Genomic DNA, 22,829 nt, shown 5'->3' with positions numbered 1-22,829 from the left:
AATTCACTACTCGTGATGCTTCTGTTTCTTGCTGCAACATATATGTGTTTTTTGTTAACAATGTAAGAACATTGTGAACAAAAACCACACTTGTAACTACCAAAACTACGACCACCACAACCTTTAGAGGAGGAAGTACCAAACTCAAATAGTTGTTTGAAATTTAAGTCCCTTCGATAAATTAATTTTAAGGGGGGGTTGTTGATTTAATGCTAAATCGGTAATTTGAACAAACCTTCCCCATTCTCTCATAATAACTTCCTTAATCAGAGTAGTCCAGGATATATGCCCTATCCCAATTATTGAGTGTGTTGTTATTTAAAACACTTGTAGATGACAAGGGCATATCTTGCCCCAAAATAGGGGCAAATCTATCTTTTCTCCCTTGGATTACAACTTCTAAGACGTCATCCAATAACTTCTTTGGATATGCTCTATCAGTAAGCATATTGAGCACTTTACCACATTCAACTAAAAATTCATCATCATTGGAAGTCATTCTGCTCACCCTAACTAATTGCTCTTTAACTAAATTCCTTTTTTGAAAAAACGGATGGCCACTTTTAAAATGTAGATAGGAATTAGAGAAGGTGTTTTTACGATATATCTTTGAAGAAAACCCCTGATTAAGCTTGGTTAGGGAGATGTCCAAATATGTCAATTCCGCTGAATTGAAATTAAAAGTAAAATCTAAAAAATGTGTGGTCTCTTTAATATAATTTAGAAATTCAAAACATTTTTCTTTAGTATCGGTCCAAAAAATACAAATATCATCTAAAAATCTTTTATATAAAGACCAACACTTAGAAAAAGGGCTGTGAATCACATACAATTTTTCCCACCAGGTTAAAACAATATTAGCATAAGTGGGTGCGCATTTGGCCCCCATAGCCACACCTTTGTTTTGCTTAAAAAATTCTCCCTGAAAAAACATGTAGTTGTTATTCAAAATAATTTCCATAAATAGAAGACAGTTCCCAAAATCATCTTGGGAGAACATACAACTATCCAACATAGACTGCTCCAGCCACTGTAACCCAATTTCATGTGGGATGGGAGATTGGGAGAAAATAAATGGGGTTTAACAAATCTCAAAAAATCCCATGAATCCTTTAGGACCGTGTTACCAGAATAGGAAAGCAATTTAAGTTTTTCGTCAACAAATTTAGCCAACAGGGTCGTAATCGACCCCTCAGAAGAAACAATCACTCTTAAAGGAGGATTAACAGAATCCTTGTGTACTTTGGTTATACCAAAGACAGAAGGAACACGTGGTTGTTTATTGAATAAAAAATTGAATTGTTCACCGTTAATAGAGACCTCCAATAATAAATCATTAAGCAATAAAGATATTTTGCTGTTAGCAATATTAACCTCATTAATGGAAGACCTGGAATACTTAGAAATGTCCTGAAGTAAATCATTTATCTTAAATTAGTATAAAATACTATCCATAAGCACCATCCCTCCCCTTTTGTCTAGTTGCATCACCCTAACACTTCTATCATGTTTCAAATCACTCATTAGTTTCTTTTCAGTGCAGGAAAGAATGGGGTGAATGTAATGATTAGTAATAGTTTTTCTAATTTCCATCTCTAATAAGTTTTCCAAATTTTTTAATTGTGGATGTAAGGGGGGGGGGGTTGAAAGTGCTTTTCTTCTTAAGCGAGGATGCACCTGAAGACCCAACATCATAGTCATGAAATATTAAAAACAAATTATCTTTCCTCAAAAACAACTTTAAATCTATAATAGATCTGGATATATTTGCCTCCTTACTTGGAATAAATTTAAAACCTTTAGAAAATAGCTGAAAATGATCAACTTGAACTTCAACATTACTATAATTGAATATTTTATAGTTGTTGAACTCCAAAACATTACCCTGACATATTATTTGGGAACTACAATCTACCTCCTGTAATTGCCCAGGTAGTTGTACTGTACTGGGTTCTGCTTGCGAATCCGGTTGGACCGGTGTACAGGAGGTGGGTGGGCTAAAGGGAAACCCCTCACACCATCACTTATTTCATCATATCCTACATCAACTGGGTCATTGTTTCTAAACTCAAACTCCCTACTATTTGTACCTGAGGTATGTTCTTTAAAAAAAGATTTAAACAATTTTGGCTTAGGGTAAGCTTTACCATCTTTGTAGTCTCTGATATCTCTTCCCAGTTTCCCCTGCTTCCTCTTCATACTAATAATACATTCAGAGTCTACCTGGGAAAAGACTTTAAAATATATTTTTTTCTCATAGTCCACCTGGAAAAGAAGGTCATTAACAATATTGGTGTTAATACATTCCATTTCCAATAGAATTGCTGCCCTGACTCTCTCATTTTCTTTGAGAATAGCCCTAACAACATCCATGCCACAATTATCGAAAATTTTTAACAACTCTGAATGAAATTTGGAACCCTCCTCTACCCTATTGGGAAATTTGTAGACACGTAAACCCTTGGGAACCACATGTTTGTCTAGGCATTCCCTAAGAAATGTGCAATCACATCCCAATCTTTAATATTTGTCCAAGTAAAAATATAAGTCATCCAAACTTTCCCTATAGGTTGTAACAACATGGTTGTTCGAATTTGTGACAGTAGAAAAATTGTACAAAGCATAATTCTTGTCTATACAACCTTGAAATTTAAAGGTTTGAATATCAGTGGAAAAGTCACCTTGATTGGGAAAGTTGGAATTGGCGCCAATGTCACCAGTTTGTCCTGGTTCCATTTCACGTGCCACCGGTGTGTTGGAACGTAAAAGTCTTGGAAAATCAGAAAATCAATGGTCAATAGTATTAACTGGTCCATCAATTCGCTCTAAAGGTGATGAAATAAATGGTAATCCGGTTTGTGTAGTCTGATGAACCGCTCGTTCATGCTGCGAACCAGAACTAAGCCCGGAAGCTAAGGAAACAATTGACTGACAAGCCGGCGTCAGTAATTCGACCAATTGGGAAAGTTGCCCTATAACTTTCCTCAATTCTCCTCTCTCGTCATTACGAGGATCCAAATCAGTTGCTGCCCCTGGGGTTTCAACCATCTCCATCCAAAAACCACAACCAAGCCAAAAAGAGATGAAAGCGAACCAAAAAACACAAATAAACTGCCAAAAGTTCGCTGGAAACTCCAAATAAGGGCTCGCAACACTGATGGTAAAATGATTTATTTAACGCTCACAAACTCATACATTTTCGACACACTTCTTCTTCAGAATCAAACAATCAAATAAAAGAAAGGGCTAATATATACCCTATTCACTAATGATTTATTCAATAGAAACTGATACTTGATTAACACTTGTCCATTAAAGTCATAGAAACAAGCAAAGTTTGCTTAAATGTTAAAACAAATCCACAGATACATAGAAAAAAATTATTGCCTACTTCCATAAAAAACACTTAAAATATTTAAAGTATTTAAAAACTAAACATTTTAATAAAATATAACTTGTAAAATAAGTATGTATAACAAACATTCAATGACTCCTATTTCAATACTGGGACACAAAATTCCCTAGTGCATTGTGTTGTACAATACTGCCATCTTGTGACAAATCTAAAAAATACATAAATGAATCATAGTTTGGCGGATCTCAATTTAAGTACAGATAATAATTGGATAAATCATTGGTGTTACCACCTTTATGAAGTGGAGTTATAATGGACTTCTTCCAAAGCTGTGCAACTATGGATTCAAAGGTAGATCCATTAATTAATATGCAAATGGGATAGGCTATTGCCTCTGCCCTGAGTTTAAAGTATTCAAAGTAGAGGTTGTCAGCAGAGACTGCTCATAGTTTGAGCTTAGATAGTAGTTTAAGTATTAAATAAGTGGGTACTAGTTTTAAGGAGAATGTAGATGCCCCTGAGAGGTTACTAGTGTTAACTTTGTGAGAAGAGTGATCTGAGCTGGATTTCTTCTGACAGTGATTTAAAGTGTTAATATTATTTGGGCAGTTGTTAGTTGCTTGAAAGGGTTGTTTACAAGATTACGAATGGTCTCAATAAAGTAAGAGTTAAAAAATGTGAGCTATTTGTTATGGATCTTTATTGGGAAAAGGTGATGGGTTTTGTGTGGTATCTGGATTTAGCAAAGTGGAGATGTTTTTCCAAAATTTGTTAGGGTTGTGTTTTTGGATAAAAAGTTGTTGTATGAAGTAAGTCTTTTGTCATTTTTGATCAATTTTTTTCTGGGTTTCGGAGTTGTTTATAGGTAATTTCATATTCTTGTTTTTTGTTTGTGTGCCATTCTTTCCAGGCTTGATGTCTGGAGAGAAGTACTTGCTTAGCTGGTTTTGTAAGCCATGGAGCATAGTTACATGTTGGCCTTTTATAGAAAATACGGGCTACAGTATTTAGTGTATCAACAAAGACTTTTTTAATGTAGTTTGCTGCTTATTCTAAAGGTAGTATTTTGAGTGGAGTCTAGTTTTGGGCTTTTTAAGGAGTTAATGAGAGATGTTTGGGAAAACTTGGTTAAGTTTATTTACATTCGGTAAGAATGGGTAGCTGCTTCATTTTGTTTTCTGTTTTAAGAAATCTGCTTGGCCTGGTGCTTTTGTTCTATGAGAGAGATAGTTACTTAAATTATCTAGGCTGCATACTTCACGTTTTTTATTGGTTAATTGTCTCTTGAATGATAGTTAAATACACAGTGAATTTCTGGGCCGTTGTCTTTTGCTGAAAAGATTTCAAGCCCGCACAAAATAAAGTACCAATGGTGAATCCCTTCTACTTTTTCCACCTACACTCCCCTTTGTTGATTTGCTTTTTAAAACTGCCCACCTCTGCTTTAAATTGAGCTTACTAAGCTCCTCCCTTTCTTCACTGCTGTTGATATATTGAATTATTTATTTGCCTTTCTTTGTGTTTATATTGAAAAGGTGCATTTTGCCTCTCATTGCCTGTTCTCTCCTTTTCTGTTCTACTGGTTTACTTGATCAGAATTCATTATCTAGCTAACTGTTGGATAAAGTTGTGCATTTTTACACTCTAGCAAGCACTTGTTTTAACATCAAGAGGTCAGTGGATTTTTCATCTAAAGCACTGGGAGGTAGCCAGGTCTGTTTAGTTTGAGGAAACACTTGAGATTTCGGAATGTAGTTTTATTGGCTGGAGGGCTTATTAATCAGCGTATCTTGTTTTTAATGCCTTTACAAATTATGTGTAATTGAGTAGCTCTTGGCTCATTTTACAAAGCAAAGCACATTTACTGAATAATCATACTTTTATAAGCTGTTTATAGTACACTGCTGAATCCGTATCTTTAGTTTTGTTTGTAGTAGCATTTTGTATCTTTTGAGAATGTTTGTGGTAGCATTTCACTCCAGACATTCCTTTACTGTGCTTTTACATTAGGAGGGGAGGGATTATTCATCTAGTGACAGTAGGTGTCGTCCTGGTCTATCTCAGCTGAGAAATGCAAAAAAAGTCTCTAAATATTTTTTTTCCACTGCTCATATATACTGTAAATTTACTTTGACAGTTAAAAAGTACTGTCTGCTGCTGCTTTAGTTACTTGCATTGTATTGCATTGCACATGTTAGTTTATCTGGATGTTGTAGGTAGCTTGTGTGATCTTGTTACACTTGGGATCCAAACTAGTTATTCTACATTAAGAAGATGTTTTTCTGTACCCCTGTGGCAGAACTGTGCTGATCTAACCTGCCTGAGTTGGTGATTGCTTATTGGTAGCTTGCTTAAAAGTTGTTTCTCTCTGCTTGCATTTAAGGCTTGTGTTTGGATGGGCTTTGACACAGATACTCAGAGCTGCTCACCATGGATTCACATTACATCTCAACATTTTAAAATGTCAAAATTCATATGGCCATGACCATATAATCGATGTTTTAAAACATCATATGTGTTAAGTGGAGATCTCCATACAGCGCAGAATGGGAAATGTTCCCTTTTCCTCGCTGTAGTGTGATCTTAGAGTTGGTATATTTAAATAGCAGGGGGTGTGGGGGGTGCAGGGTGGCTTGCCCCCCTGCAAAAATGTCCTAGAAAATTTTTTTGTGTTGTTATTGTTTTTGCTTTACAGGTTCAATGTATTAAAACATCAATAACATGGTCTCTGCTATATGAATTTCAACGTTTTAAAATGCTGGGCATGTAAAGTGAATCCCTCACCATTTGCAGACTTTGCTACCGATTGCAGAAAATCTGCTTTCACCTGGAGCAACTCACTTATGAAAAGACAAAAATAAGTATTTTTTTTTTGCACTTTTCTTATATACTTTGCAGTTTCTTTAACTATTTCCTGTTATTTTTTCACTTTATATCAAACAAAAAATCTATACTGTCTACAAGTGATTTAAGTAATTAATTGCATTGTTATTACATTGTATCTGTTAGTTGCAGGGCTGTTGTAAGTAGTTTGTGTGGTCTTGTTACAACGTGGGCTCCAAACCAGGTATTCTACATTAACAAAATTAAATTTTCATTTAAAGGCTCACTGCTGCTTTTCTGCTGTGATGGACATTTCTGCAGTTTTTTCTACCTAAGTAGTGTGGATATTTGCACCATTGTCCATTTTCAGGTTTGTGTTTTGGGCCTTGTTGTTGTGGAGGCTTTGTGTCTGAGCATATGTTCAAGGCCATCTTAGTTTAGAGAAAGCCATACTGCATTTCATTGAGAGGGGATTGTTTATGGCCATTGGCTGATTGGAGTTACCTGGGGTATGGCTTGAAGAAAGCACCTCATTGGTTCTTTCGAGCTTTTTTTAAAGTTGTTTCAGGTTTCAACTTTCTGTTACCCAAGAAGTTAACTTGTGAGTGTTTCTGTCATTTCACACTGAGCTAATTGGAGGAAGGGCACTGAGCAAACTTGGATCTGTAATATATAACATTAAGTATCCTGCCTTTTGCTTATTTTTACGAGGTATTTATAGCACTTTTATTGTCTGCTGCATACTTTTCTAGCTAGTTTCACTGTGTGTGAGGTATTAACTGGATATTATCTACATTTATTAAGCATCTATTTGGGTTTTTGTTCTGATTTCCTGTCAAGGAGTGTATCATATTGTTTCCCACCCTCCCTCCATATTGGTATCATGGTCTTGTACTTGGTGGCTTTGCAGTTGCCCGCCCTTACTATAAATTTGATCTGGGACACTCTTTCCAGTCTAGTGTCATTACCTCATTCTACCTAATCCAGGGAGAACATTTGAGAAGGCCAACCCACTTAGTTTCTGCTCCTCCGTTTCCCTTTCCACTTTACAAATAAACAAAAAAAAATTATTGCTTGTTTCTTGCCTTTCTTGTACGTCATCTAGTCCAGATATAGATTTCCTGGATCCAGGACTGTTTTTAAGCTTCTGAGCATCCGAGCCTTTCTGTGCTAAAGGGAAGCATTCTAGCTTAATTTTGTTTCTTAGAACTAGCCAGTTTTTTTTTAGTTTCAGCACTCAGATCTGTTTCTTTGAGCTCAGCACTTGTTCAGAACTCATTGTAAGCACTAAATAAGCAGCAAATTACTACAGCACTCAACTTAACTCACTTGTCTAGAGGAAAACAGTTTTTAGCACTAAATAAATAAGCACCTATCCAGGCATGTCTAAGGGTCAACTCCCGGTGTTTTCTCCTGTCTACCTGATGAATCTGGGCATCTTGGAGCAATGCAGCAATTGCCTCATGTACACAGACAGCCACCTAACACTACAACCTGTGAAAGATGCACTTATATAGCCAAACTGGAAGCAAAGCTCTCTTCACCCAAGACTGGACTAGACAGTCAAGAGGAGACTTATTATAACATTAGAAGTTGGCATTCTCAAACAAACTAGTATTAAGTATATATTAGGCTACTATTTTTTAACTCATTAATTTTAGACTAATTAACTCAATTAGCTGTGTTAACTAGATCACATGATCAGGTCTTTATAATATAAAAGGCATGACATTTCTTGTTTTAAATTAACTTGATAAAGCCTGGTACTACCAGGTGAAAGCGCTTGTTCTGAGCTTGTTGCTTCACTGTTTTGTCGTTTCATTCAAATAAAGGATTTACAGCACCTACTGAGGTTTTTTTTGAAGGCTACAATATTTTTTTCTGTTCCAGTGTGGATTTATTCTTGATTGGTAGTGACTATACAGTTCAACGGTGAGCTACGCTGGTATCTGATTGTGGAGGTATACTGTTTTTTGGTTCGCGTTTTCCACTTGTTTACTGTGTTTTTTGCTCCATGGCAGAAGACCCAGCTAGCTCCGATTTTTTGGACACTCCGTTACTTTTAAGAAATGAACAGGATGAATCTCCTGTTACCAGAAAATAATTCAATCAGCTTCTAACAATGATTACGCAAATGAATAATCTGCTCACTGCAACCAAGCCTGATTGTTCCTTTTCATTGCCTGGCAACCAGCAACAGAGACTGGCCAAGGAGCAAAGCATAATGCGAACACAGGAGCCGAATGGCAGTGATTGTATTACTTCTCCGATTTTTTCGTCAAGGAATAACATCCAAGATCAACAAGACCAACAACATGGGCACCAGCAAAGAGGTTTCAACACCAGCAATGCAAACCATAAAGACTTTAATTTCCAGGCATGGACAGAGCAACAATATATTTTCAAACAAGTTACTGTCAACAAACATTTTGAACAAATGGACTCTGATTTTGACATTTTAAGCAATAAGCTTTACGCATATAAAAACGCTCAGTTAGAAATTAATTACCTAAAGGAATGTATTAGGGTGCAGCGAGTGCCTAAAGGGCTCCGCTGCTTCAAGTTCCCTAATAACGCTACTTTTGGTTCAACATTGCATTCGCAGCTATTGGAACTGTTTGACAAGACAGGGCTGGAAATTTTAAATCTGATGGTTCAGGACTATCAGAAAAAAGCTAATGTGATCTTGAACGAACTTTCAGCTTTGAATGATAATATAGTCAAACATAAGAATTTTTTAAGTTTTAAGAAGAAATATGATGAGGTGTTTATAGAAGTGGACCAACATTGCTTAAAAGTTATTGACCGCAAAACTAGGAAGTTAGAAAGGGATCTTGTAGAATACAAAGAGGGTAGAGCATATCCTATACCTGGGAGGAATAATTACAACTACACAGAGAAACATAGGAACAATTTAGAGTGCATTAATCAGGAGGATGTTAGTACACCAGTAGCTGAACCCTTAAGAAGGAGTGAGCGCCTAGCACAAAAAGACAGTGCTAACCAATCCCAGGTTTTTCACTACCCACAGGGCAGACCGTTGGGGAGGAATCATTCACATTATCAACAGAATTGGAACAGGGGGCGCAGATAGAGGCAAACTTACCCCACAATACAGAAAGTTTGAATGAATTGGATTTAAATTTCAATGCAGAAGGTTGTCAGGTTATTAATGAAGATAATTTCAAGATTTATAACTTTACTGATGTTATTATTACTTCTGATTTTTTTGAGCTATTTACTAAAGGGCTTCAATTTGTCCCCACTCGTCCTATGAACCTTCCCAAGCTGTTAGTGGAACTTAAGCTGTTTGTTAGGAAGCTTAATTTGGCCATTTATTTTAAGGGTCAAGAACAACCAGACCATACTCTCAGTAGACGGAGTATTTTTAATCCCCCCACACACCCTAGTTTAAAAGTTTTTGAGGAACTAGTAGAAAAAGCTTTTAGAGATAATTACAATTTACATCATAAGCAAACATCATGTAATTTTGATTTCCACTTACAACAACTGATTGAGTACTTGAACAATGAAAACATTAGGGTGATGAAACCTGACAAAGGGGGAGGCATAGTCCTCATGTATAATGTTGAATATGAAATGTATATACATAACATTTTACAAGACGTCGACACTTATGAATTAATTTCGAGAAATTAATATAACTTAGCAATTTCTAAGATTCATTACATGCTAAAGGACTACCTCAACCAAGGGGGTATCAATGAAAAATTATATAACTACCTTTTGGTCCCTAAACCGAAAATTCCGATTATTTTCGGAATACCTAAGGTGCATAAGGGACTGGTACCACTGAAGTTTAGACCAATAGTAGCAGGTGCGGGCAGTATTACCGAGCCCCTGGGGATTTTCATAGACCAAAACTTGAAACAACTAATTTCCACTTTTACATATATTTGTAAAGATTCTTGGGAATTCATTGGTAGTATCACTCCTAATCTTTTTGAACCTAACTTATTAATGGTCACTATAGACGTCATTGAGTTGTTTCCTAGTATCCCACACAGTATAGGTTTGGATTGGTTTAATGAAATACTGGCTAGTGAATCTAATTTAAATGGACGATTGATTAATCTTATAGTCCAATTTATGGAAATTGTCCTTTTAAATAATTTTATTTATTTTAATGGTGAGATTTTTAAACAGAAGAAGGGGGTGGCTATGGGCGCATCATGCACATCTTCCTATGCCAACATTGTCCTCTATAGATGGGAAAAGGTTTTTATTTATGCTACAGAATGGAAGAAATATATACTATTCTATAAACGTTACTTTGGCGATATCTGTATTTTATGGAAAGGTAACAAAGAAAGCTTTATGGATTTTTTTAGTTATTTGAATTCAACAACTGAATTTTTAGCTTTTACATATGAGATCAGTGATTCTTCTTTGCATTATTTAGACATCCTGCTCAGTAAAGATTTAGAGGCGGGTCGATTCCAAACATGCATCTAAAGAAAGAGTACCTACTTTAATATTTTCCTGCACTACAATAGTGGGCACCCATACTACACGAAAAAAGGAATAGTAAAAGGGCAACTTATAAGAGCTTCAAGGATGTCTAGCACCTTGGAACTCTTTCTGCAAGAAGTTAGCATTTTGGAAGGCATGTTTTTACAGAGAGGATATCCACTTACTCTTGTTAAATCATTAGCATTAGAAATACTGGAGAAAAGGGATTCTCTGTATCCACCTCTTTTAGGGAAAGGGCTTTCAGTAGTTCCCTCTAACATGGACCAGCAAAATTCACTAAAAAATAATTTTGTATACACTTTCAATAGAGACTCAAGCTTGGCAGAAAATACTATTAACATGTTTTGGCCCATTTTAGCTGCACACAATGATACTTATCAATTTTTACCTGATAAGGTGGGCTTTACTAGGAAAAGAGATACCAACTTAAAGGGTTTGTTTGAGTGTAAAACCATGAATTTGAACTCTAGAACGACAGGACTGGTTTACAGAAAGTTTGGAGCATTCAAATGTGGGGCCTGCAACCAATGCCCCTACATTTTGGGAAAGGATTGCTATTATTTAACTTCTAGGAAGTTAAATTTGATTTCCCATGGCCGTTACACATGCTCAACCAGGGGGGTGGTGTATTTGGGTGTTTGTATGACATGTGGTAGTTTTTACATAGGAAAGACCGAGAGGATGCTCAAAAGGAGGATTTATGAGCACCTCTATGGCATAGAGAAAAAAAGGGACACCAATGCCTTTTATATACACCACTTGAGTTGCGTTAATATACAACTAAAGTTTTTTTGTACTTGAACAAGTTCCCCATGACCCTAGAGGAGGAGATTGGGAAACCCAACTGGAGAACAGAGAGCTGGTTCGGCAATTAAAGTTAAATGTTACTAAACCCCCAGGTTTGAACGATACCATAAGTCTCACTAGTGTTTTAAAAATTAACAGAGACAAACTACATTAACTGTGATTTTTTTGTTGAAGAATTGATTTTGTAAGCCATATTATCACCCACCATCCTTATGGCTTTTAACTGTATTTTATATATATTCTTCATAGATTTCATAATTTAGGCTAGTCAGTTTTTTTCGTTCCCTAACACTTGTTTGCAGATGATTCCTCCCGTTTCCTAAAGCGGGCACATTTAGTAGTTGTTAGTATACGGTTGAGGACCCTCCTATACAATTAATATATGCATTATAAAATATATTTTTTAATAAATGCATTTTTAACAATGTTTGTTATTGTTTTTATATTATAATTTAATAAATGTTTGTAAAACATGTGACACATTTAAGGACGGACTGTATGTCTATGCTTGAACATTAGAAGTTGGCATTCTCAAACAAACTAGTATTAAGTATATATTAGGCTACTATTTTTTAACTCGTTAATTTTAGACTAATTAACTCAATTAGCTGTGTTAACTAGATCACATGATCAGGTCTTTATAATATAAAAGGCATGACATTTCTTGTTTTAAATTAACTTGATAAAGCCTGGTACTACAAGGCGAAAGCGCTTGTTCTGAACTTGTTGCTTCGCTGTTTTGTCGTTTCATTCAAATAAAGGATTTTCAGCAACTACTGAGGTTTTTTTTGAAGGCTACAAAGTTTTTCTGTTCCAGTGTGGATTTATTCTTGATTGGTAGTGACTATACAGTTCAACGGTGAGCTACGCTGGTATCTGCTTGTGGAGGTATACTGTTTTTTGGTTCGCGTTTTCCACTTGTTTACTAAGGAGAAGGTAAACACTTGCACCACACCACATTCATCACATAGTCCCTCAAAACCTACACCACCAAAACACACACATAGAAACACAAAACACACACCTACATTTGCGGAGGCTCTCATTAAAAATCTACCCAAGCAACAGGGAACTCCAAAGCCGAAAATCAAGCAACCTCCAACCCCAACACAACCCAAATGACACATAGCCGACAAACTCAGTGTGCCAGTCAACCACAGCTCATAAGGCATAACAATGTACCCAACACTCTAGTCATAGGTGACTCTATAATCAGGCACACTGATGTTCCACTCACCAGGCTAAACAAGGAGAAAGTTACTGTCAGCTGCCTGTCGGGTGCCAGGATCCGCCACATAATGCACGCACTCAGGTCACTCCACAACATGTACAAATATGACTCTGTCATTGTCCATGTTGGTGTGAATGACCTGAGTTGGACCTCCCTGGACTACATGAAAAGAGACATGGAGGAGATGTCTGATCTTGTAGCCCAGGCAGGTATGACCCTAGCCCTGAGTAGCATCCTGCCATCACCCAGAATGATACCACAGTACAAGGACAAAATTATTGACTTCAACAATTGGCTAAGCTTCTGGTGTCATTCTAAGGGCAACCAGTGTCTGCCTGGGATGACATGATCGATAAACCACTATGCTTTGCCAGAGATGGCCTGCACCTGTCTACCTTGGGATTCTGGATACTGGCTAAGGCTCTTGCCACCCCTATAGTGCCTTTTTTAGTCAAGGTTCAAATGACAAATTCACCACCATAACAGGTACAAGCAAGCAAAACCTGAGGGTAATGCTACTTAATGCTACAAGTCTAAACCTCAAAATGCACTCACTTGAGGCATTCCTTAAAATGGAGAACATCGACATCTGTGCAGTGACAGAGACCTGGTTCAAGGCTCCAGAGAGCACCCCTGCATTACCAGGCTATAATTCATACCACACCTTTCAGCCACCTAACCTGGACCGAAACACTAAAGTCAGAGGCATGTCCATATTCATTAAGGATATCCACACCTCCTGGCTAGTTGCTCAGTATAATGCATCTGAGATTATTCAAGTGCAAGTAACTCTGGGCAAGACCGCAATCCAAACTGTAGCTTGCTACAGATTCCCCACCTTGCCCCAGGATTCCCACTCCTCATTTCTTGATAAACTTCAAAATATTAGGGTACAACCTAATACCCTAATAATGGGCAATTTCAACTACCCCACCATTAACTGGGAAAACTACTCATGTACCAACTCTTGTGCTCATCGTTTTCTGGAATTCATAAATTCCAATGCCTTGGATCAACTAACCCACACCCCCACCAGGGACAGCAATATCCTAGACCTGGTCATTACCAACATGGGGAACCAGTGTCCCACACCAGAGGTCAATTCCTCATTTGCTCAGATCTGACCACAAGCTAATCACCCTAGACATCCACATGCCACCCCCACCTCCCATTAGGGAAACCACAGTAAAAAACTTCTCCAAAGCACTTCACGCTTCTTAAGACAGAAGTAGGAAACTTCATCACACCCATGCTGACAGACAATAGAGGTACAACTGCTGAATCCTATACAAATGCACTTTATAAGAACTTACACGAGTGCATGGATTGTGCAATCGATAACAGAACCAAGATGCTATCCTCCAAAAAAGGAAGCCAATCTGGTGGTCCCCTGCCATAAACAAACTCTACAACAGAAGAAAGAAACTGTTGCAAAAAAGAGTAAAATCCCATGATTGGAGGAACTCCTTGGTCAGCCTCATTAAGAAGCTGAGATCCCTCATAAAATCCTGCAAAGCTAGTTACAAAAACAAAATATCCACTGATTCTAAAGACAAATGCAAAGTATTCTATAGCTATGTCAAGAATCTCAATGGCAACACTCAGATCTGCTCTGAGTTACAGCACAATGGCACTAAATATACAGAACCAACTGATATTGCCAATATCCTGGCAGATAGGTTCAGTGCTAACTTTACCCCCCTCTCATCACCTAAAGGGCCCATATCTATACCAGAGGAATGCAAAGTTCCTGTAATCACAGCAGCACAGGTAAAAACACACACTCTCCAAAGCCATGAACACAGCATCCATGGGACCTGACAACATCCCAGGCTGCGTTCTACACAAACTACAGAATGAACTGGCACCCCACCTAAGTACCATGTTCAAGAATCACCTCAGGCTTTGTGCCCACTGAATGGTGCACAGCAACGTTTATCCCACTCCACAAAGGGGGAGCCACCATGGACCCCAGGAACTAATGCCCCTTTAGCCTGATGAGCCAGGTCTCCAAGGCTATGGAACATATCATCATGGACCTTATAAACAATGACACTGGTAATCTCTAAACTCTGGACCCTACCCAGTTTGGGTTTGTAAAAGGCAGATCATGTCTCCTAAACCTGATAGACTTCTTTGAAGTGGCCACCAAAGCCATAGATGAGGGGAAAGTGGTTCACACAGCCTATCTAGATCTCGCCAAGGCTTTTGACACCATCCTCCACTCTGTAATTATAGAAAAACTCACTAAACTAGGTATAAATCCCTATGTCACAAGATGGGGTGCCAACTGGCTCAGTGACAGAACCCACACTGTGAAAGTAGCAGACTCCAATTCCAACGTCAGACCAGTGACAAGTGGAGTACTACTTGGTTCAGTCCTGGGTCCTCTCCTGTTTGGTATCTACTTCTCTGAAGTACAGGCTAACACAGAAGGTCTTTGGCTAAAGAAGTTTGCAGATGTCTGCAAACTAGGAGCCATAATCAAAAGTCCTAACAATGTAGACATCCTACAAAAGGGTCTCACTGAGACAGATGCCTGGTGTCAAAGCCATGGCCTCAAGCTCAATGCCAAAAAGTGCATTGTTATCCCTTATGGTAAAAACTCTGTACCCATGAACTACCACATAGGCAGTAGTCTACTTAACACTAAAAGTGTGATAAGAGACCTTGGGACACAGGTGGACAGTAGTCTCTGCTTTGATAAACACATCACCACAGTAGTCAGGAACTCCTTCTACGTGGCACACCTCATCACAAAATGTTTCTCATCCAGGAAAAAAGAGGTCATTGTTCCCCTCTACTTGTCACTCATTAGACCCATTATAGAGTACAACACCCCTTTTGGCATGTACCTCACAAGACAGCTACAACAACTGGAAAGGCTGCAGAAATACCTCACAAAGGGGATTACCGGCCTCAAACAGATTCCCTACGCAGACCGTCTCAAAAAACTCCAGCTTTACTCCATCGCTAATCACCTACTCAGAGGCGATCTCTACCTAACATACAAAGCTATGTCAAACCCCGAGCTGTTGGACATGCTCCACTTAAAGAAATCCCAATCCCTCCGAGCTACACGCTCTAGGGATGTAAACCTTGTCACCACAATAAACAGAACATGGTGGAGGGATAGATTCCTGTCCCAGAGACTTCCCATACTCTGGAAAAACTACCTATCTATATCAAACAGAGCTCCTCATTAGTACTCTTCAAGAAAAATCTTGATGATTGGATGGGAGATAGGAAATTCACCCCGGGGATCACTTCTGTGGCTCTGCTAGACAGGGGCACAGGAAAATAATTTTCTTGGGTGGCAAAAGCCAGGGTACCATTTATCTAGGCTTATATAGGCCCTAGGGCCAATAGCCTAGTACCTACCTATGAACCTATAAGGTGTTTTTCTGCACCCTTCTTGCAGAAGTGTGTTGATCTAACCTGTCTGAGTTGGGGATTGCTAGTGAAAGGGTTATTGCATGCTTTTCTGATTGATAGTTAACTAAAAACTTGTTTCTCTTTTCTCATATTTGATCAGCCTTAGCCTACACAAAGTATAGGTCCCTCCTGTAGTCTCAGCACTACCAGCACATTCCTGTAAAATTTACCCATTTCCTTCCTAATAAAACATAAAATAAACACCTACTATCATTGATCAGAAGTTTTCCATCATCTCTCTGGTCAGCCTGATAGACAGAGGCATCCTGAGGCAATGCAGAAATTGTCTCATGCATATTGACAACCACTTACTTGTAAAACCAACAAATACTTTATGTGAGAGCTGTAGTTACACAATGAAATTGGAGGCAAGACTCTCACACAAGGACAAATTGAATGCCAAACAGGTTGCCAACAGACACACACACACACACACACACACACACACACACACACACACACACACACACACACACACACACACACACACAAACACGCACACACACTTCCCACACTAAATAAGGACATGACACATGAACCCATATATGGTGAGGTACTCGCTAGTAACTTACCAAAAGATCAGAGGCCTCTCAAACTGAAACCACTTACACACATTACAATGCAAAAAACAACCACGACAAATAATAGCACTCCCTCTTTCACAAGTACCAGTATTACAACTTCAAAGCCCATGTGGGGGTGAATGACTTGAAATGCATCTGACTGGGCTATATGAAGAGAGAGATGCCTGAGCTTTCAGATTATGTGTCACAGGCAGGTAAAAGCCTAGCTTTAAGCAGCATTCTTCCTTCTCCAAGGACAATGCCATAAGACAAACAAAAAATGATTGACTTTAACAATTGGCTTAGCTTCTGGTGTCAGTACAAGGGGATCCAATATCTGTTAGTCTGGGAAGATATGGTCAACAGCCATGCTGCATTCCTAGAGATGATCTGCACCTGTTTCCTCTAAGCTTTCAGATACTGGCAAAGGCATTGGCCACCCCCATTGTGCCTTTTTTAGGCAATGTCAAAATAACCAACCTCCCAACATAACAAAAATCCTTTATAGATAAATTAAAGTTACTGCTGCTTATTGCTAGGAGTCTAAACAAGAAACTGCACTCCCTGGTAGCACTACTCACTTTGAAAGATGCTGATGTCTGTGCAGTCATTGAGACATGGTTCAATGGCACAGAAAGCACCCCGGCCATGCAGGCCTACAATGCCTTCTATACACTCAGACCACAAACTGAGCATGAAAGAACCAAAAGCGGAGGTGTATCCATCTGCCTTAAGGATAATTACACATTGAGACTGATCAAACAGTATGACTCTTTTGAGCATCTCCATGTCCAATTAACTATAGGCAAAACCTCCAACCCATCATAGCTAACTATAGGCCCCCCACCATGAAACAGGAAAAGCATACCACATACCTGGACTTACTGGAGTCACTTGCCATACATCCCATCACCTTTTTCATGGATGATTTTTAAATATCCTCCCATCAACTGGGAAACATGCATGATCACAAACATGCTGGCTCAGAGGTTCTTGTACAAATGGTCTGGAGCAGATAGTCAGCATATCATAGTACTCGCTAACATGGGAGAACATCCCCCCACCATGTGATGTCCTTGCTGATTAGAATCGACCATAAGCCAGTAGTTTGATATAATTATAAGACCAGATACCCCATCAGACTCAAAAATACTTAGACTTTTTCAAAGACAAACTGCATCATACTAAGAAGTTTCAAAGCCTCCTCGAACAGAGATAACACAGATTCCTATGCAGAGGTGTACACCAATGCCCTGTATAGAATCAGCTGTATCTGAATTGATTAAAATGAGATCTTGCCAAAAAAGCAAGCCACCCAGGTGGATCCCTAATATAGGCAGCCTATACAACAAGAGAAAGAAGTTAATGTCCAAGAACAAGAGGGAACTGGCTCATTAGAGGAAGAAATCTCTAGCTAAAACAAACAAATTAGAGATCTTGTCACATCCTCCAAAGCTAATTATAAAGCAAAAATAGCCTTCCTAGCTAAGGATAATAATAAGGTGTTCTTTAAATATATCTTAAATCTAAAAGGGAAAACCCATTTATGCACTGAACTGAATGTGGACGGCACCACCCATACTCAACCAAAGGTAATAGCCAGCCTGCTACCTGACAGATTTGAAGAAAACTTCACCACCCCCATCCCCTACAGTCATCCCACAAAATATACCTGCCACCCTTTCTCTGCCTATCATCTCAAGAGAGCAGATCATCTTGGCACTCTCCAAGACCAAAAACAAAACATCAATGGGACCATATAACATCCCAGGCTGCCTTTTAAACATAGTAAAACCTGACCTAGCAGACCCACTTGGATCCCTGTTTAACCACAACATGCGAACTGGCTGTGTCCCGGTGGAAGGGAGGACAGCAACTGTAATCCCACTGCTCAAAGGGAGACCATCAATCAACCCTGGGAATTATAGACCCATAAGCTTGACTAGCCTCATCTGCAAGGCCATGGAAAGAACCATTATAGACTTTATTAACAAGGACATAGGTAATCTCCAAACTCTAGATCCAACCAGTTTCAGATTCATTAAAGGTAGAGCATTCTTGTTAAACATGGCTGACTTCTTTGCGAAAGTCACAAAGGCCCTGGACGAGGAAGAGACAGTGCATACCACCTATCTTCACCTAGCCAAGGCATTTGCCACAATTCCTCAGTCAGGTATTATAGAGAAACTCTTACATTTGGGAATTAACCCCTACATTACCAGATGGATAGCCGGCTGGCTCATTGACAAGACACATATTGTCACAGTGGGTGACTTCACCTCTAGCAAAAGACCAGTTACCAGTGGTGTACCATAGGGTTCTGTGCTGGGCCACATGCTGTTCAGAATTTATTTCTCAAAAGTTCAGCCAAACTTGGACAGCCTGTGGCTGAGCAAGTTCACTGGCAATTGCAATTTGGGAGCACTCTAGATCCACAACGATGTTAATATACTGCAGACAGAGTTAATGCAGATAAGTGATTGGTACCAAATCCATTGATTAAAACTAAATGCCAAAAAATGCATTGTTATTCCCTTTGTGAAAGCTGACATCCCTGCTTATTACATTATAGGCAGCACCCCCAAAGTTTAGGCCCAGTTGTACTTGATCTGGGTACTCAGGTTGATAGCATCCTGAAATTTGAACATCACATATCCACAGTGGCACATCTTATAAGTAAAGGCATCACATCTAGATTTAAGGATGTTATAAATCCATTATAATCGGCCCTCATCAGACAAATAATTGAGTACAATGCTCCCTGTTGCATGTACCTCATCAGACAACTGAAACATTTGGAGATACAACAGAGGTTTCTTGCCAAGAAATTACAGGGTAGATAAAACAAGTCTTAAGTAGAAAGACTGAAATCTCTGTGACTGTGTTCTGTTTCCTACAGGTTGCTAAGAGGTGACCTGTGCCTGGCATACAGGCAGTCTCTGACCTGGCCCTGATGGAAATGCTACACATTCATAAATTAAACTGCAGAAGAGTCAGTTGCTCGGGTATTAACCTAGCCTCTGATATGAACATGTCATACTGGAGAGATAGATACATCTTCCAGAGACTGACACTTTTCTGCAACAAGCTTCCAATTCATGTGAAACAGAGCACCCCCCTGACCTTTTTTAAATGAAACCTAGATCAATGGATGGATGACTGCAAAATCACTCCTGGAGTGATGCCCAGGTCCCTCCTGGACAGAGGAAGTCTTTATTAACTACCACAGACTCTTACCTATGTGAATTTAACTCATCTAACCACTGAAAACTGCAGCAACTCAGGATAAATATGGCTAGGCCTGTAAGGGCACTAGGACCATTAGCCTAGTAACCTTTGATAAACCTGTGAACCTATGAACCTATGAACCCTGGAATAACAACTCCTGCATGTTAAGATTTACAACTCACTGTTTTATTTTAACCTTAAACTAGACAACTGGATGAGTATCCTCAAGTCTACTTCTGGATTGATTGGTATGACCCTCCTGGAGAAAGGAAGTATGGCCCAAAGAAAGGTACTGGCAAGATGGGAATGGTTATAAGACACAGTGACTTCGGAATATCTATGAATATAAAATAATCTAAACAGAACATATCTTAAACAAGCACATGCAGAATATTCATCATACATTAACAGTGGTGGCCCTACTTGACATCTTGCACTGTATTCACCACTAAAGCTGATATTTATCATGAAATACCACATCTAAACAAATCTAAACTCTTTGTAAAAATACACTCTTGATATAATTTTTAACAGGACTGTACCTAATGCTCCCAGGATAAACAATGAACTTATTCCAGCTTACTGCAGTAATATATCTGCAACTGCGTTCACCACACTACAACTTCAGTATGGCCATAGCAATCCTCAATAGCATTAATAATAAAATGCCATTCCTAGAAACCTGGATGGGAACAGCATTGCTTGATCATACTAGCAATGGGAGGTTGGCATAATGGTTAAGGTGTTTACCTTACAAACACAAGGTGCAGGGTTTGATTCTCACACGGTGACAGGGAAAATTGATTAGGCTTAAAATGGCCCACAAGTGCAGTTAGCCTAGTACTAATCTATGAACCTACTAAAACATGGCTGAATGCTGAGCATTGCAGATTAAGTGTCATACGCAACAACTATAACTCATTTTATAACACCAGGCCATGAAACAGGTGGAGTATTACAGTTCATCAGGAAAAACATTTACCTGAAAGCTACTATACTACAGCTTATACAACTACAGGAGATCCATTCCAGCGGTGACACTGACCTAAACAGGCTAGTGAGCCAACTGACCTTTAAATACAGCCTTAAGATTAACATAGCTGTCATTTACCTTCATCATCAGCTTATTTACAATTCTTTGACCAGTACTTGCATCTCTTCACTGCCATATTAGGCAAATCTAAGCTAATTATTTTGGGACACCTTAATTTAAATTAATTAGGACCACAAAAAAAAAAATCTTTAACAATTTTTTTTCCAAAGCATAGCCTTTCTCAGTTAGTCACTCAGCCCATAACAGCATCCCCAAACATACTAACTTCAACATTATCAGACATATTAATTGCAAACATTCCAGAAAAGTGCCTGAGTGCTGCCATACTATCTAACTTCTTCAATAATTACAACCCATTGGGGCGTGGCCAAGGATGAACACAGGATAGCAGCAGATTTCTTCAGCTCCACCAATTTCATTACACTGACAGGAATTAATTACTTAAAAAATTAATTTTTGAAGTAATTTTCTTTCTAAATATGTTTGTTTTATATAGTTCTTGAACTATATCTAAAAAAGAAAGGAAATCTTAACAATATTCCTGTCAGAAATCACTTTGGAAATTTTCCTGTCAGTTTATCAGTCTGAAATGAGTTCCAGTAAGACAAATTCTCAAGACTCCAGCATCAAGAAAGAACTTCAGTCTCTGATAATTATAATCCAGCAACTTACTGCTAAGATGGATAAAATGGATACTAAAATAGACACCTTCATAGAAAAAACTACAAAACAAATAGACTTGTTACATATAGACCTGCAACAACAGAAGATCCAGATGACAGGCATAGAAGAAGCTGTGAATGACATGGAAAATAGAATACAAGAAGAGGAAATCAACATTGAGTTTCTGCTGAAACAAAATACACATTTACAAACAAAGCTGGATGACCTGGAAAATAGATCTAGGCACAATAACATTAGGATTTTTGGACTGCCAGAAAATATTGAAGGTAACAATATTACTTCTTTTTTAACAACATGGCTCCCTAAAACTTTAGACTTACCAGAAGCATTCTCTTTTGGTATTGAAAGAGCACATAGATCTATAGCTAATACTAACTCTAACAAAAACTATCCTAGATCAGTTATAGTTAGATTTTTATCATCTTTTGATAAAAAGATGGTTCTTAAATCTGCTTGGGCTAAAGCTCCTGTTAAGATTAATGAGACAACTGTGCGTTTTGACAATGACCATTCTTCCATGGTAATAGCTAAAAGAAAAGTTTTTCTGCCACTAATAAGGGAGCTTAAAAAAGCACAGTTTAAAACATACCTTCTGTTTCCTGCCAAGCTTAAAATCTTCCTTCCTGATGGTCCTAAAATTTTCGATGACTTAGACTCTGCTTTACTGTTTATCAAAAAAATAAGATTTTGGATAAAATAGAAGAAATGGAATGGGCTAGTCCTTCATTAAAGAGACTGGCAACTGAAACTTCGTGGAATACTTCAGAGAAGAAGAAGAGACTAAAAAACAAATGATTTGTTCTAGGTTTTTTTTCTCTCATCATTTTATTTCATTATTAATCTTTTTAAATATAGTTCCTGCATTTCCAAGAAGCAACAAATATTTTGAAAAAGGTTTAATCAAAGTTATTCTCTGTGTGCAAAGAAATGTTTTGTTTCATAACTAGTCAAAATATCTGGAGATTTAATGGCAAGTTGTGATTCAACTTGTTTCTCTTTCTGAAAAGGAGAAGTAAGGTTAGTAATTTGATACATTTTTTTCTTTATCTTTTTATTTTTTCTTCTCCTTTTCTTATTTTCTTTGTTTAAACAATGACATTCTATTTAGATTATGTAGTGGGTGAAGGGTGGGGGAGGGCAGGGAGAGAAGAGTAA

This window comes from Protopterus annectens, chromosome 5.part1 (assembly GCF_019279795.1).
Source record: "Protopterus annectens isolate FY-2018-M chromosome 5.part1, PAN1.0, whole genome shotgun sequence".
Classification (NCBI taxonomy): Eukaryota; Metazoa; Chordata; order Ceratodontiformes; family Protopteridae; genus Protopterus; species Protopterus annectens.
The sequence above is the reverse complement of the archived record's forward strand: the minus strand, read 5'-3'. Positions refer to the sequence as shown.